Source organism: Stenella coeruleoalba (genome assembly GCF_951394435.1).
Source record: "Stenella coeruleoalba genome assembly, chromosome: 14".
NCBI lineage: Eukaryota > Metazoa > Chordata > Mammalia > Artiodactyla > Delphinidae > Stenella > Stenella coeruleoalba.
In genome coordinates this window covers 72,540,761-72,558,544 of record NC_137160.1, presented here as the reverse complement: position 1 = coordinate 72,558,544, position 17,784 = coordinate 72,540,761, and the positions used below count along the sequence as shown (strand labels likewise).

Sequence of the window (17,784 nt, the reverse complement as noted above, 5' to 3'; positions counted from 1 at the left end):
TGACCCTCTCCACAGCCCCCTGGCAGGAGGCTGGGTCCAGAGAGACTGCCTGGCTTGCCCAGGGGTGCACAGCCGGGAGGCGGCCGAGCCTGGGGCCTCACAGACCCAGCTCTAGTCTTCCCACTCTGAGGCCAGGCACAAAGCAGATGCTCAATAAATCCGCACTGAACAGAGGATACACTGGGGCCTTTCTTTCCCGAACACTCCCTGCATGCCCGGGCTCACAGCTCTCCTCTCTGGTCATCTGCCCTGGCCCCTGGGGTCTCTCCCCTCCTTGTTGCACTGCGCAGTTTACCACTTCAATCCAACACACCCCTCTGCACGTCTGGAACACCCGGGACCCCAGAGAACCGAGCGGGTGTTTGTCAACGCAGGTAGGTGAGCGGCACGTTGGATGGGAGGCCACGCAAGCCCCATCCCAAGCTGTGTCCTGGAGGCGCAAGGGCTGGGAACCCTCTGGAAGAGGGGTAGGGCTGCTTCCTCACAGGTCTGAGCAAGGGGCTGCTTCAGCCGGCAGCGACCACGTGCTGAAGCCACGTCCCAAGCTTGAGCCCATCCTGAGAGGTGCGGGCACAGCCATGCCTCCCACGCTCCCGGGGGACACAGGACAAGGGTTTGTCTGAGGCCAGCTGGTGGGGTGGGGGCATGAAGCTGCGTCTGCTGGACCCTCAGGCCTGTGGCAGGGCCATGCCAAGGGAGGGCTGGGATTCCAAGTGGGCACCCAATGTCCCACCAGCCACCCCTGGGGGGGGGCACTGGGTCACCGCCCTCAGGGGGCCACCGCCCTCAGGGGGCCACCATGGCCCTGAGTGGTGGGCGTGACTGTAGGCCGAAGCTGATGCCAAATAACCTGAGGCCAATGAAGTTAACCCTCTACCACCACCACCAGGACGGCGGCCTGCTGGTCCTCACTGTCCAGACCTGCCAGACACTGCCCCCTTCACCCCGGACCGGAGGCATCCAGGAAGGGCCAAACAGCACCGCGGCTAAAGCGCAAACCCAGAACTGCTGTGTTTGTACCCCAGCCCTGCCACTTACCAGTGGGACTCCCTTGAGTCTGAGTTCCTTGGGGCCTCAGTTTCTCCATCTGAAAAATGGGGCTAGAAACCTCCCCTCCCTCACCCAGTCGTGGTGAGGACTAAGCCGGGTGATCAAGTACTGTCACTCGATCGGGGGCAGGGGCTACTCTGTTGCCCTCTTAGCAACTTCAAATCCACTGCCCGCTAGGTGCCCATCGTGCTGGCGATGTCCACCCTCAGCTTTCACCATCATGGACCAGAGATGAACGCAAGGGGCTTGCGGAGGTGAAGGGATTTGTCTGTGGTCCTGCAGGGCAGGGGGAGGGGGCTGGGGAGGCGTCCGCAGCCCTGGCCTGGGGACCCTTGAGCCCCAAGATCTTAAGCCCCAAGTCCTTCCAGCACAGTTTCTCCTTCAACTCCCAGGGCCAAGCCCCAGAGATGCCCAGGTGGGGGTGGGAGCGAGGGGATGGCTCCAGTCACAGAGCCTTGCCTGAGCGCCAGCTGTGCGCCAGGCTGCGAGGACCTGAAGAAGAATCAGACACAGCAGGGAGGATCAGGCGCACGCCCTGCAACCCCAACCCTGGGTCAGACGGAGCTTCGCAGGAGCCCGCAGGAGAGGGCTCATTCCCAGGACGAGCAGCTTCCCAGCAGGGAGGGCCCCTGAGCCCCTTGACTGTGTGCTCCGGGGGCAAGGGCAGCGCCTGGCTCGGAGCCCAAAGGCCCCCAACAGGGGCTCCTCTGACAAGCCAGGCCTTGGAGGGCCAACTGAACGGTGTGGGGCTGGGAAGGACCCCACCCCGTGGGCAGGTGCCAGAGGTAGTACTTTGCAGTCATTCACCTACCGAATCTCCTAACCTCCCCGCAGAAGGGACCGTTATTATCCCAGTCTTCCAGGAGGGGAAACTGAGGCACAGAGAGGGCCAAGTCACTTGCCCAAAGCCATCCAGTGAGGGACCGACGGATCAGGGATCTGAACTCGTCTCCACGTGGCTCTGCGATCCTGACCACCATACCCACATAGCCCTCGGAACGAGACAGCGCGCTGGGCAGGGGTGGGCAAGGACTCCAGAGCTGATCCCTCTAGGTTCAAACCCCAGCTCTTCCTCTCCAGCTGTGCAGCCTTGGGCAGGTCAACTAACCTCCACGTGCTTCAGCTTCCCCATCTGAAGAAAGGGGTTCAGATCAGTGAGGCTGAATTTTGGCATACGATGAATTTCATGCATTTATTAAATTGGAAAAGAAAACAAAAAAGTGAAGAACGTGAAAGCCAGTGGACTTAAGACAGTGCCCTGCCAGGTGTGGGGACAGTCAGGTCGCTGGGCCTAGGGCACATTTTGGCCCCGGGCCGTGGGCTCAGCCTGGCCCGGCCCGGCCCTGCCAGGTGGGTGCCAGGCCTGGGGAGGGGTGGCAGCGGTGTCTCCCAGCCTCGCCGGGGCATGCGCCAGCACGTGCGTGTGCGTGGCTGTGTGTGTTGCTGCAGCGGTTTCTATGCAAACATGTTAATTTGTTTTCATTTTGTGGTTTTTTTTCTCTCGCAGGATAATTGGGTGAGTTGGAAGTCTTGGCGAGGCGCTGATTATAGCTGTTTGGATGGTGCCCTCGTGGGGCTCGGGCCCTGCCTCCTGCCTCCGGCAGTGAAGGCGGCGGCTGGGGGTGCCTTCAGGGGTGCGTGGAGCTGCCACTGGGTTCTGGGGACTCTTGTTGGCCGGGGATGGGGAAGGCAAGACATCCTGGGAGCCCCATCATTCCCGCCACCCAGACAACACCACATCAGTGAAGGGTACAAATCCTGCCCACAAACATCTTTTCTGTGCTCTGTTTGTTGAAGTAAAAAGAAATTGTGACATGGTTGCCAGTATTGAAAAGGAAAGAACTAAAATTCCATCTAAAATTCTCATTGTCTGGTTTCTCTTGAAAACAAACTAAAGCTGGCAGCTCTGGAGCCCACGTTCCCACGAGGCCCAGTGGCAGCTGCTTTGTTCACTGTGTCACCTGGTTGGCCAACGTGGGTACCTGAGTTTTCCACCCGGGAGCAGGGCACAGGCTTTGGGATCGGATGGTCCAAGCCTCCAACAGAGGCTCTGCCCACAGAAGCTGTGTGACCTCAGCCGGCATCTGTCTTCCTGAGCCTCCTGTCTCATCCGTAAACCCCTGCCTCGCCCTGGGAGGATTAAACCGAGATGGCCGAGCTTTCAGGAGCATAGTAAGGGCTTGGAAGTGTTGGCTCCCTTGGGTAGAGGAGGGAGAGCTGGGGTGGAACCTGCCTGCTCCTCGGATGTCCTGCACTTGACCCCATCCCCAGACATGCAGCCTTGTCACTGATCTGTTTGTATCTGTTTCTTCCACTAGGCTAGGCAGGGACCTGGTCCTGATGGCCAGGGCTGCATCTTTGTTTAGACTTCACTGAAGGCCTACTACATGCCACACTGTGGACGGAGAGTTTGGAGAAAGAGGCTTGGGGCTGTGGCATTGGTGAGCAGGGTACAGGCCCAGAGGAGGGACTTGGAGCCCTTTAGGGAAGAGGAGAGTTGGAGCCACCCCTGAAGAGAAGGCAGGAGTGTGCCCGCACGAGCGTGGGGTGGGGAAGGCGCTCCCGGGGCTTCCTGGGAGCCCCGGCCTGAGCAAAGGCACGGAGCAGGGAACGACCTGGTGGATGCAAGCTGGTCCCAGGTTGCTGGACTACGCCATGGGAAGCCAAGTGGCCTTTGGGGGCTTCCTGTGGGTGGTTCTGGGCCTCCCACAGGGCTGGTATCACAGACGGGACTTGGTCAGTGGCTGCAGGCCAGGTGGGGGTCAGAAAAACACTAAGAGCTGGGCTTTCTGGGAAGCTACCTCCCCTGTGTTCCTGGGCTCCTTAGGGCCCTGGGACCCTGGACAAGCCACTTCAGCTATCTGAGCCTCAGTCTGCTTACCTGCAAAATGGGGCTACGGCAGGGACACAGTGAGCCAATCCCTGCCATGTGCTTGTGCTCCTAAGAGTTACCCTCACATCCCTGCCACCCACCCACTGCCTTGTCCTCTCACCTCTCCCAGGAGGTGGTAGGGGTGCCGGGACACCCCAGGCCACGTTTGTGCAGCCTGAGTACGTGCAGGCACTGAGCTTGGCACATTACCTGCCCCCTGGCCCAGCAACCCTGATGCTCCCAGGGGTGGATTCTAGTTCATTCTCATTTTTAAGCCAAGGGGATCAAAGCTCAGAGAAGGTTTAATGGGTAAGGCAGCCCTCAACAGGTCCTGGGCTTGGTCTCCACTAAAGCTGCAGCTGCTAGCCCAGAGCCTGGCCAGGATGGGGATGGAATGGACGCCTGGTACCCTGTTGCCCAGGCAACAGAGACAGCCAGCAGCCTTCCTCAGGCCACCCCGGCAACTGAGGCGGCACCTCAAATTGCAGCTCTGGGTCTAGGCCCAAAAGGCAACTCCATGGGAAGAAAAGGCTTTGAAGTCGGCCAAATCCTGGCCCCAGGACCAGCTGTGTGACTATGACAAGTGGCCTGTCCTGAGCCTCAGTGTCTTCACCTGTAAGTGGGACTATTGCCCTTGACCTGCAGGGATGGTGGAGTGTCTGGCCCAGTGCTGGCGCACAGTAGGCCCACGGCAAACCAGGTTAATGGCTGCCCTTGGCTCCTCTAGCAGCCGGGGCCCCCAGAAAACAAGAGGCAGGCAAATACTGGTGGAAGGAGGTGGCAGGGAGAAGATGACAGGCTCCCTGGCCAGTCCCTCGGGGATGGCGGCAGGCCTCTGTGGAGGATTCAGGCCTCCCCGGTCACACAGGGTGGCAGCTGGCAGCACCCCCTCCCCCACTGAGCACCACACAAAGGAGCCTCTATTCCTGCTCTGAGCATTTGTCCCTGGCCGGCTGGGCTGCACCGCCTCTCCCCACTCCACTGGCTGCCCCGCCTGGCCCAAGCCTGCCCAAGCCTACACAAAGGCCGGTGTGTCCCTGCCGAGCCAGCCTGGCCTCAGAAGACCCCAACCACAGAGAGCTAGAGAGCTCAAAAGGGTCCTGGGGAGGGTTCGTAGAGTTGGCCAGGCCTCACATCCAGGCCACTGATGGGGAGGGGGCTGGAAAGGCATGAGAAGGGCTTTGGAGTGGCTAAACCTGAATCTGGCTCCAGCTTCCCCACCTCCTAGCTCTGCAGCCCTAGATCAGTTTGGACCTCAGTTTTCTCATCTGTACAATGGAGGCAATGATGACAACCTGCCCAGCTTTCTGGGCAGTGGAGGGTTTGGTTAGGTATACGGGCCTGGCATGCAGTTAGCACCCAGCACCTCCGAGGCAGGTCAGAGGCAACTGCGGGAGGGGGCAGCAGGCAGCAGCCCCCTATAGACCACTCCCCTCACTACCTCCATCCAGCAAGGTCTATGTCTTTTGGTGCTGTCCCTCAGGCCTGGGCCTGAGCCCCTTACTACCCCTGGCCCATCTGCAGGCAGTGGGATGACAGCAGCTACTGTTTATGAAAACACCTACTGTGTGCTGGGACTTTTAGCTCCATCATCTCCTTCTGACCCTACAGTTACCCTGGGAGGGCACAGCAGGGTGGGCTCTGGAGTCCAGCAATCCTGGCTCCACCACTTCTGGCTGTGAGACTCCGGGCCTCACACTCCCTGTTGCTAAGAAGAGCAGCCCACCCTCAAAGGGTCCATGTAACAACTAAATGAGAAAAAGCCTACTTCATGCCTGCAGCCCGGAGCTTGGCCCCAGCCAGCCTGAAATCCCGACCTACTGGGCTATGACCCCCAACTCACAGGTGGGGAAACTGAGGCCCGGCTGGCAAGTGGCACAGGGCCTGGCATGCAGGGGGAGGGCAATAAACCTGATGGATCATTCTAGGAGATGGGATTCAAAGCCAAAGTCTGGTGAACACTGAGCCCCTCTTTTCTCCTTGAGGATTTTGCAGACGTATTTTAGGCGTTTTTTGTTTTTTTTTTTCTTGCTTCACAGTCATCCTCAGCCTGTGAAGGGTATGGCCGGAGACCCGGGCCGGGCGCCTGACCCATCTCCCTGGCTGACCCCCAGGAGCCCGCATCCTGCCAACACAAAGTGCCCCTTTCTCCCTTCCATGGGCGCGGGGCGGCCAAGTGAACAGCAGAATCCCAAGTAATTAAGCCGGCGTGCACCATCCGGGCGCCCGGGAACACTGTGGAGTTTCCCTTTTATGTTTATAGCAATTGTATGAAAATGTGCAACACGGAGCGGCACCAGCTGACAAATGAGATGAAACAGACAGGATTCCGGGCCGGCTTTTTTCCGGCCCTGATTGGCATTAATTGTGAGCGTTTACAAAGCACAACTCGGCGCCTGACATTTGCTTCAAGCGAACGTTTCCTTCTAATAGTTCTAATGATTACAACAGGAGCTGGTGATCACTGCCAGGTGGGGAATGGGCTGCCTGGTGTCTGCCCTGGGCTCCTGCCAGGGGCCTGGCTGGCCTGTGCTTGCTCGGGTCCCAGGGGTCCCCTTTTCCCCGCTACCTGTTGCAGGAGGGCTGCCCCAAGTACCGGGCCTCAGGCACCAGGACCCCAGCATGCGGCCTGGAGCTGCCAGTTGGTGAAGTTGATGGGGAAACCCACTGGCACAGGGATCCTGGTGCAGACCTGGGGGAGCTGGAGGGCAGGGGAGGAGGGAGGAGCAGCACACTTGGCTGGCCTGGCTCCGAGGCTGGAGGGGCTGAGTTTCCTCAGTTTACAAGGGACTAGGAAGGACCCCACAAACGCTGCCTGCTGTTTCCTTGCCGTGTGACCTTGGCTGAATCCCTTCCCCACTCTGGGCCTAACCTTCCTCACCTACAATGTGAGGGCGAGGAACATGGTCAGATCAGAGTTCCGGTCCCAACTCGGGCCTCTTTCCAGCTGCATGACCTTGGGAGAGGCCCTGGCTCTCTCTGGGCCTCAGTTTTCCCCATCAGTAGAATGGAACTCATAATCCCCACAGTTTGCAGAGTGGTTTCTAGACTCCAATAGAAAGGGTGTAAAAACCCTGAGTTTCTGGCTGGCCTGGAGCCTGTGTCTCATTCCCTCCCCAGAGAGTCCTCCAAATACTTCACTCACTCATGCATGCATTCATTCACTCGCTGACATTCATTCAATAAACATCAAGTGTCCTGATCAGGAACCTGGGAAGACATCAGTGAACAAAGACCTTCACTTGCGGAAGAGATATGACAGACAGATAACAGAAGCTTTTCACATGCAGTATCGCATCTAGTTCTTATCCCCATTTTACAGAGGAAAAAACTGAGGCATGGAGGGGAAAAAAACAACAGTCTGACATCCCCCAGCTGGGATGAGGTGGTGCGGCAACAGAACCCTAGCAGGCTGCCCCAGAGGTGAGTGCTCTCAGATGACCAGCCCACTCAGCCCCTCCTGAGGTCCCAAGGAGCGCTGACCCCATGGACAGGGCTCATCGGCCCAGCCGGGCTGGGCACCATGCCAGGTGGTCAGGACCAATGGGAAGAGTGGAGTCTGTGAGGCCTGGGCAGCCTGAGGGAAATGAATTCCTGGGGCTGAATTTCCTGGGCTAGAAACGGAAGAAGAGGCGCCTCGTTCCAGGAGCCCCACTCGTGCCCACATTTGCATCGATACTGCGCAATGCCCATTCCATGCCAAGAAAGAACAGCAGATACTTGGACAGCTCCACGGCATGTGCAAAGGCCCGGAGCCCAGAGAAAACCCAGTGGGTTCAGGAACTTCTGGCAGTTTGCTGAGGCCAAAAAAGCCTCGTCTCAGCAGTCAGGCCCCACGGGGCCTGCTCAACCCCGCCCCGCCTAGCCCCCTGACTTTGCCGGGCCCACACTAAAGGAAGCCCCCAGGGTGGATCCCAGCTCCATGCTTGGCTCCAGCCAGAAAAACCCTGGCAAATGTTTCTTTTGGAGTCAGTCTGGGGGGATGGGGCAGGGAGAGACGTTTTTTCTTTTTTATGGGAATTTTTTTTTTCCCTTTTGCATATGGTGGCACAGATGGGCCCATGATCCATAAAAACTGTTTGCAATTAAACTCCCACTTTGCATGGCTGGATTTGTCAGTTGTGTGAGCCACAAGCACGGGGCTCCACGCTGACGGGGAGACGGGACTTGGGGCAGGGCGGGGCCACATTCTGCAGGACGGTTGCAGGCCCACGAACCTGCTCTGGGCTTGTGGCCCAAGATGATGGTGTGTTGAGACAGCCATGCCAGCTCCCTCTCTGGGCATCCCCCAGCCCTCGCCAGGAGTCGGAGTATGGCCAGGCAGCTGGGGTGGGGCTTGGCAGGACTCCCCTACCCAGCGGAGACTTGGCCAGTGCTGGGTGCCCCGGCTGTGTGGGTAATGAGGGGGGGGGGAGGTAATCACCACTCAGCCCCTGCCAGAGACTGGGGCTGGGACCCAGGACAGGCAGGAGTGTGGTCGGGCAGCACGAGCCGTAATGGGGGTCCAGCGGGCAGAGTGCAATGCCAGGTTCAAGGCTGAGGAGCCAGAACCTCTGGCCCAGTTGGCAGAAAGGATATCAGGTGGTGCCAGGAAGAGCTGCCGCGGGCCAGAACTGGCTCCTTCCTCATCCCCAGGGGAACTGGCAAAGCCTCTTTGTACCTCTTCGAAGCAGGTAGGGAAATCGAGGCAGTCACTAAGAATATCTCAAGGGCCTGGGCTTCCCCTTGCCACACCAAGGGACCCTCTGCATTTGGAGCCATTTCCAAGGGTTTCCAAAGTGGAGGTGAGGGGCCTGCACCCCTTCCACTAGTCCTGGCCTCAAAATGCCACCCCAGCTGCCACGCTGGCATGCCTGCTTAATCTGGGTTAATAAATGCATCATTTGGCTTTGGGAAATCCCGCGTTCACTAATAATTGTTCCCCGATGAAAAGAAATAAGGCCCCGATACCCCCTTTCCCCTCACCCCCTCCAAGCTGGGAAAGAAAAGTCATAAAAATAGCTTGTTATCTCACCTATTGAGGCCCCGACTGGATGTTACTGCTAATTGGGTATAACATCCTTGTCTTGTTCTCTTAGAAGCTAAATCAAGAAAGCGCCACTGCTGTGAACTAATTATATCTCCGGCCTGCAGCCTGCAGCTTGTCTCTCCCTTTATTGAGTTAAAAAATGGTCACGAACCTTCATCTTTTATCCCCACCAAGCGCTGGGTCCAGGCTGCCTGCCACGCCTGGTGGTGAGGAGAGCGGACAGCCCTGTGGAAAGGTCTAGGAGGGCTTTGGGGACACGCAGCAGGGTTGGGGAAGGCGGGAAGTCCCTGCCCCAGGTACCTGCCTGGTTCCCTCCCCCAGCCCTCACCCCCAGGCCTGGTGTTCAACTTTTCCTGGAGAGAGAGACTGGCCTCTCTCCTCCTTGCAGCTGGGCCCACAGGGACACCAGGAGCGTTTCAACCCGGTAAGCATTTTCATTCATTGATTCATTCAACAAACATTTCTTGGATGCCTACCTACTATGTGCCAGGCAAGGTTCTAGGCTAAAGCCTCCAGTAGACCAGAGGTAGCCCCAAGCACCAGCTGACCTCACCCTGGGTTCATGGAGGCACTGAATAAATACACTTAGACAAGACTGGATCATTCCTGTGCTCCAAGATCTGCCATAGTTCCCTACTACGGGAGGGCAGAGTCTAAATGCCAAGACCACCACAGTCTCCTCCACAGCCCCGTCCCCCCCAACATTCCAGCCACATCCAGCCATACACTAGTCCCTCAACCTAAACACTCTTGCCTGTAGCCTCTGAGCTGCTTCTCATGCTGTTCCCTTCACCTAAAAGGACCCCCTTCCCTTTCCCAGAAGGCCCAGCTCTGCCTGTCAGAAGTCCACCAGCCTTTAAAGCCTTGGCCTTTAATGACACCTCCTCCAGGAAGGCTGCCCGGTCTGTCCTAGGCTGTGGACTTCAAGACCTGGATTTGAATGCCAGCTCAGCCACTAAGTATGTAACCCTGCTCTGCTTAATGGCTCTTAGCCTCAGTTTCCACATCTCTAAAATGGGTTAAGACTTCTTCCTAGGAGTGCTGAGAGGCACACTGCAGGTGCTCTGGGGAATATGAATGAGAGGGTGCCCAGGAAGGACCTGGCTCTCAGGAAGAGCTCAATAAATGCTATTATTATTATCCAGACTGAAAGCATCTGCAATCTGCTTACAGCACTCCATGCTGAGCATGTGATGGGCTGTGCAACTCTGGGAGTTGGAGGAAGGTAACAGACTCTCACACCTCAACAGTCTTCATGGCTGAAGAACAACCCATATCCTCAGAGGAGATTCCCCAGAAATCCCTCGCTCTGGTACCCTGGTCCTCTGAACCGTGCAAAGATGGGCTAAAGGGACCCCTGAGCTTATTGAGGCCAGGCAGGCAAGCAGGCTTCAGCACATAGGCCCCACTGACTGACTGGTGCCACCTGCCCAGAGCCCTCCCTGGCAAGAACCCAAGGTCAGGGGAAGAACTCAGCGGGGGAAGAGGGCAGCAACTGACTGGCAATGTCTGCCAAGGGCACAGCAGTGTAAAGCAAGCCAGACCTGCCACGGATCTGCTATCCTTGACATCTTACAAAGGACACGGCTGAGGCCAGGCTAGAGTGGAGGGTGAACTGCTCAAGGTCGTGAGCTCATGAAAGCAACAGCTGGCCCAGAACTGGTCCCCTTAGCTCCTGCCCAAGGATCCTCCTGTGACAGCCCCACCCAGCCCAGCACCCTCACAGGCAGAGGACAGGCAAAAGCTTGTGTGGATAACGAAGGGGATTCTGCTGACCTGCCATGTGGCCCTGGGCTGAGCCTCAGTTTCACCATTTACACAACAGGGACAAAACCTTGCTGAGTCTCAGTTTCTCCATTTACAAACAGGGACAAAAACACCCTTCCCAGAACCACATGAGGATGTGGTTGCCGAAGCGGAAAGCTCTGTCTGGTACACAGCAGACACCAGCCGTGTCCTGTGATTCCCATAATAGGTGATGGTGTTTAGACAGAAGCCCCCAAAGCTAGCAATAGAAAGTGCCTCCTCCTCCAGGGAGCCCTCCCTGAATACTACAGCTCGAAGTAGTCATTTCCACCTCTGATTTCCTAGCATGCTTTTGAAAGACTGGGGGCCCCAGAGGGAAGGGGCCATATCTGGCTTGTTCATTGCTGTCACCCCGCCTCTGGCACAGCGCCTGCACACTGTGAATTCCTATATTGTGGCGACCTACCCACTATACTGTGATGGTGTGTCTAAAGCCTCACCACCTCTCAAGGCAACTGGGCTTGTTCATCTTTGCATCCCCAGCTTCTGGCAGGGAGCCTAGCACAGAGCGGTGAATCTCCCGGAATGAACGGATGAATAAAGAGCAAAAATAGCAGTTCCTGTGTATTGCCCGCTTGCTGTCGGTTCCTGCCAAACCTCACAGCTGCCCTCCAAAGTGGACCTCTGGCCCATCTGACAGATGAGGAGACTGAGGTCACGCAGATGCTGAGGGGCAAAGCCGAGCCCCCAGTTCAGGCCTGGGGACTGCAGGCCAGGAGGCTCTGCCACCTCTGCCTCTCCCAGTGCCAAGCTCAGGCCTGGACCCTGCGGGGCAGCTGCCCCTGCCTTGGCAGCGAACCCTGGAGCAGACAGCTGGTGGCTGGACCTCCCTCCTCCTCCCCCTCCTCGGCCCCCTGCCCCACAGACTCTAGGTCAGTAAGTTCTGAGTCATTAAGTCCCCATCCTCAGGAACCTGTTCACAGCCAGCCTCGGCCTTACCCCCTGACCTCCCAGGCCTTTGTCCCCTGTGCCCTCTGCACAATGGCAGGGGCTCCCAGGGCCCCAAACAGCTGCTGTGGCCGGATGCTGGTTTGTTGTGAGGCCAGGATGACTGGCTGGGTCCTGGGCCTGAGCCCACCTAGCTCTGAAAGGCTCAGTCAAGCTCCCCCAAGCACTCCGCACACTCAAGCTCATCCCACCCACAAGCCTGTGAGAAAACTGCTATTACGCCCTTGAACAGATGAGGCAAGTGAGGCCCAGAGAGGCAAAGTGACTTGTCTGAGGACACACAGCCAGCGAGAATGGAGCCAAGGTTCATCCCAGTCTGCAACGCCCAAGCCCCTACAGAGGCTGCCAGACTGGCCTACGGGCACCCAGATCGTATTGCACCCCTCCCTGCCAGACACCTTCACTGGCTTCTGGCTGTTCTTCCCCTGGACAGGTCAGGTACTTAGCGCAACACTCCTAGCTTAACTGCACATCCTCCTAGCTTAACTCCCTTTTACCTCCGCCCTCTTATAAGCTCCCCCTGCCCCTTTGGTCATGCCCCTGGGTTCTCAAACTCCCTCATAGTGACATCCCCATTCACTCCATACTGGGCAGATCCACCCAGTCCTCAGGGCCCAGAGCAAAAGCCTCCTCTGCAGGAAGCCCTCCACGACCAGCCTCCTTCCCCTCCTCAGTGTCTCTCCTCCAGCCCTGCTCTGGCTCTGTCTATAATTCGAGTCAGTTGCAGACTCATCTTACTCCCCATGGAGGCTGCAGGCCATCTGATTCCTTAGAGCTTTGCCACCCAGACAGTGGCCAGCAGGGTGCCCTCAACCCAGGCTGATGCCCATTGTTTACCAAATGGAAACACAAAGGGGTGAGGGAGAGGGGAGCTGGAACCCATGCCTGCCCTTTCACCCTTCTCACTGCCCACGCTGCACCCCTATTTCTGGCCATCAACAGATCTCACACTTCTGCCCCTCCCTGGCTGTGTGACCTTGGGTAGTAATGTAATCTCTCTGTGCCCCTGTTTCCTCCCTGGTCAAATGGGGGTAGTAATAGCATTTGCATTTCTTAGGGCTATGACATAAACGCTGGGAGGTATCAGACAGGAATGATTACTATTATTATGTCTGTCTACACTCCACTCCAGTGGCCAGCGCGTGAATTTAGGGTCAGAGAGACTTAGGTCCCGACTGACCACTTATTGGGTGTATAATTCTGGGCAGGTGGCTCATCCCCTGGACCTCTATTTTTCCCATCTCTAAAATGGTACTAACTCCGCCCCTAGGAATGCAACCCGCCCACCCCCACCCCCCCCCGCCTTTTGTTCCAGGCACGCAGTAGGCATTCAGATATTTCTCAACTAACAAACCAACCAACGGCCCAGGTGGAAGGAATCCCTCCCCCTTCCAGCCTCCTCCCTCACCCCACCCCTCCAGCCTCCAGAATCCCCCTCCCCACCCCCAGCCCGTGCAGACTAAAATAGTCATTAGGCAGATTTCAAAAGATGTCAGTAGCTTATAATTATAGTCGACATCCTTCTGAGATAAAAGTGATTACCTTGGATGCAAATCACTTAGCAACCAATCAGGGCGGTGGGCGGCGCCCGCAGAGGTGACCGGCCGGCGCGCAGCCCTCCTCCCGCAGCCCGCCCCCCACAGGCAGAGAAAGCGCACAATAGCTCTTGACACGCAAATGGGTTAACACAATAAAGGCGGCTCCGGCCGCTGCTGGGGGAGAGCAGCAATCCCCGGCCCGCGGGAGGTAATAAGGCGGCCCTTTTGTGTGCGCCTCCCCGTTCTCACCCCCGCCCCGGAGCCCAGAGGAATCTCCGCCGCCCGATTGAATTACGGTCCTTGAATATGAGCTGCTCCGCTAGCTTCCTCCGGTTTGTGAGGGACTGGAAGGCGGAGAGGGCAGAAGGGAGATTGGGCAGGGGGGGCCCCTGGCCAGGCCCCAGGCCCCCAAGGGCTCACATGGGAGCCACGTGTGCTCACCACGTGGGGTGCTCTGGGAAGGTGGGTGGGAGACACAGCACAGGCAGCTGGAAGGGTGGGGGTCCCTGACCTGCCCTAGGGTCTTTGATCTTTGGCTCCAAGAGGGACTGGGAGAGCCATTCAAGGCCCTGTTCTGAGGATAAGGCTACCAGTGGCCATGAGAATGTGCACTTATGGAGTGCTTATGGTATGCCATCGTCTGTGCTCAGCCCTCACTGAATCCCTAACACGAGGCTGGGCAGTGGATGCTATTATCTGCTTCTTCTCACAGATGAGGAAACTGAGGCTCAGAGAGGCAAAGCTACTCACCCAAGGTCACACAGCCAACAAGGTGGACCCACTCCACAGCCTGGCTCTTAATCACGAGCCACTGGGCATTAAGAAACCCAGCCCAGTGCAGCCCCGGTCCAGAGCAACTGTGAAGCTCAGAAGGGATAGGGGGTGGGTGAGCTTATATGGAATTAGACCTGTGATAAGGATTACTGCGGGTGGAAGGTAGGGAGCTAACCTTGAGAGAGGAGACTGCTCAGAGAGTTGAGAAGGTTTCCACACACCCCCCTCCACCTGCCCCGGACTGGAAGGGATGTCCAGGGTCTCCGTCACTGTCAAGGGAGCCCTCACTGGATCCTCTCCCTGCTTAAATCTCTCCCATCACCTCAGCCTCCAGGACACACCCACCCCAGGGCCACCTCTTCCCCTCAGCAGCACACTCCAGCACTCAGGCTTGCTACACGGCCACTCCTAATGCCCAGAACACCTTTCCACTCCCCTGCCTGGCAGGTCTCTATGTGTCCTTTCTGAGACTCACATGGTACCATGTTATAGGGCCCTTCCTGACCCTCAGGCTGGGTTGGGAGCCAAAGTTGTCATTGCCCCATCAACATCCTTGACTTCCCCACCAGCTGAGGGCCAACCAAGAGGGTGCCCAGAATGGCTGAGGGCAGACTCACACCCCTCCCCGAGGTAAGCCCAGAGGGGCAGGTGACAAGGAGCCTAGGGCTGGCTCTCTTGACCCTTCCTGGAAGGCAGGTTTCATGCCATACCTTTCTTACCCCAGTATTGGAGAAAGGGGTGCTGGGGGTGAGGGGAACAGTCTGCTCACAAGGCCAGGACACAAGTTGCTACTCTGCTCAACACTGTCCTGTAGGTAATGGGGAAGCAGGATTCAAACCCGGGTTTCAGTGTGGGAAGGCATCACAGTGCCTCCATAGCAGATGGCCCCTGAGTCTTACAGGGACCCTTGTCCAACAAGTGGGGGTGCCTCCCTCCACCCATGGAAGGGGGCGGGAAGACCTGGGGACTCAGGAGCCAAGGCAGTTCAGAGCTGAGCCTCTGCAGCTGCCTTGGCTGAGCACCTGTAGCCTGTTGCTTCCTCTGTTTGAGCCTCAATTTCCTCATCTGTAAAATGGGCCACAGCACATAAGCTACTCCAAAGAGTAACTGAGATCCTGTAAAATGCCAGGCACGTAGGAGACGCCGGGTAAGCTGGCACTCCCTCCTGCTTGTTGCCTGGTGCTATTGCCAAGCCCAGGGAAGGGAACAGAAGGAATTGCCCAATTCTGACAGCCTCTCCCTCCGCCTTGGCTGTGGAAGTGTAAATACTCCACGGAGGACCTCCGACTGCCTGTGTTTGTGGATCTCTGGCGCGCACTCCGAGTTTGTTTCTAAACTGGGAAGCTTCTAGAGGCAGCGCAAACAGCCCTTCTGCCCACCTCTCCCGCTTCTACCCCCATCTGCCGTTGCTCTGTCCTTGGAAGCCTGTGTGTTTAACGACACCATTTCAGCTGGAAATATCATCTTCCTGCCAAGCCCCCCAAAGCAGCTCCACTGATACTTATCGACCTGTTAAATCTAGCTAGATAGCCTGGTAGGAGAACGGGGCGGGGGAGAAAAAGCTCACTACGTAGAGACTGGGGCCTGGCTTCTCATAATGACCCACACACACTCCCCTCTGCTGTCACTCCACCCCGCACCGCTTAAGCAATGACACAGTTCTCTAACCTTTTCCTAGAAATGTGATCACAGCAGTTTCACCCACATCCGACACCGGCAGCAACTGCTGGAAGGAACTTAGAAGAGGAATCAAAGAGCCAGCAGCAGAATGCTGCTCTGGGCCTTCACAAGGAACAGGGCCAGGGCTGGGGTGTGGCGGGGAAGAGAGGACTGCTGCCTGACCCCCATCAAAGCTGGCCCCTGGCAGGGGCACGCTTATTCAGACCTTGGCACTGATGGGCCTGACTTATCCTCCATTCACTTAATGAGCACCACACTGTGCTTGTCAAATCATCTTAAACACCAAGAGGAGAGTGGGGCAGTCGGGAGTTCAGGCTTGGCCAAGGCCCTGCCATCTTGGGGTCGAGCAGCAGGGGGAACCCCTGGACTGGAGGGGCAGCAAGCAGCAGCTCCTCTGCACCTTCCCTGGCTGGGGGTGGGTCACCCCTGTTTCCCTGAGCAGAAGTAGCCTGCTTTAAGGCTGGGGGCCCACATCACTCTGGGGACCCTGGGAACTTCAGCCTGCTGGTTGGGGTTCAGGGAGCTCTCCTCTGTAGCATCCCCTTTTGAAAGCAGAAAGTTGCTCTGCTTGGGAGTCCTGCGCCCCCAGGCACTGCCAGGCTATATGGGCAAAGCTAAACACCTGTCTTTGGGGGGAGGAGCATCAGCAGGGACAGCTGGCACTGCCTCCCTCCCCCACCCCATTGGGGCGCTGGGGATTTAGGTCAGAGGACTGCAGTTGGAGGTGGGGGAAGTCTGCTTTCACCCCTCCACTACTCAAAGGCATCCAGCCTCGCTCCAGGTTACCGCGACCCCGCCCCCTCCGGCCTTGGGTCAGGACAAGTCGCGTCGCCACGGCAACCGCAGCGACGTCAGAGGTCTGGCAGTGACGTCACGCCGTGACCCCACTGGGGAAACCATCGTCCCTGCGAGCTCTTTGTAGGAACGCGGCGGTAAGGTGAACCCTGCTACAGTGCAGCCTCAGAGGGCACAATCCTCAACGCAGCCACCTGCATGGTCGGGACACCACGTCCCCCTCTGAGCTAATGTCCCTTGAAGATTTCAGAGGCTACTCGGGAGAAGCCCAAGGTGTCCCATCCTGGGTGCTCCCCCAACCACTCTAAGACGCGAGAACTCCCGGGGAATTTTCGGATGACTGAGCTGCTACCTTTGTCTGTTGGCTTTAGGGGTGGGGTGACCTTTCCTCTCCGGCAGACGCCCCACCCAGGGCTCTGCCGGAGTCCTCACAACGAGCCCCCCGTGTCCACTCTGGCCGACAGGCCGGTCTAGACAAGTTGTGCGCGGGGGGAAAGGGGCAGACAAGGGCCACTGCTGCTTCAGGATCGCCAACAGCCCAGGGCCTCTTTATTTCCAATCTGGCTGCCCCGACGCCAGAGAGTGCCCCCAGCTTCATCCCGGAACCCCGCCCCGCGGAACTCACCTAATCAGCCAGGCCGTCGAAGGGCACCAGGTCTCAGCGGCTACGACTCTCCGCTCGCCGGGTCGCAGCCATGCAGAGGTGGCAGAGGCGGCAGCGGCTGCCTGAGGAAGCCCCCTTTGGGGGCCGATGCCTCTCTCCGGGTGGGAAGAGACGCTGTCGGTGTGGTCTATCCAGGCGCCGGCCCACGCCGTCCGAAGTCGGGGGTTGGGGTTCTCTCGGCTCAGCGGGGGTCGTGCCCGCCCGGGATCCGGGCCGCGCGGGCGCTCAGGCGGCGCATCCTCGCCGGAGGCCTGTGCTCACAGCGTCCGGCGGGCGGCGCTGCGCCTCCCCTCGGGGTCCCGCTCGGGGCTGCAGCTCCCCTGGGCGCCCTCTCTGCCCGCGCCAGGAGCCCGGGGACCACGGCTCCTCTCGCCGGCCCCAGCTGCAGCCTGTCTTTGTTGCTTCCTCTCGCTCGACCGCCCGCCCGTGGCTTGCAGCCCCCCGGTTCGCCCGAGGGTGGGGGGGTCGCCTCCTCCGAGGCTGCACGCACCTGCAGCGGCCCGGCTCCTCGCTGGGCATGCACCGGCCCCCGCAGGTTGCAAAGAGAGGCGGCGAGAATGCACCGGCCCCTCCTCCTCCTGCTCGGAGCCCCGGGTGTGGGGGGAGGGGAAGCCGGAGAGCAGCGGCA

General features: G+C 58.4%; 1 protein-coding gene across 1 annotated transcript in view; it reads right to left on the bottom strand.

Moving 5' to 3' along the window:
• FAM222A (family with sequence similarity 222 member A) overlaps positions 1-17,240 on the bottom strand; it is a 56,092-nt gene extending 38,852 nt beyond the window's left edge. The window contains exon 1 of the mRNA XM_079942587.1: positions 17,118-17,240. The gene's annotated coding sequence lies outside the window, so the exon portion shown is untranslated. The remainder of the gene's footprint in view (positions 1-17,117) is intronic.
• Positions 17,241-17,784: the final 544 nt, after the last annotated feature.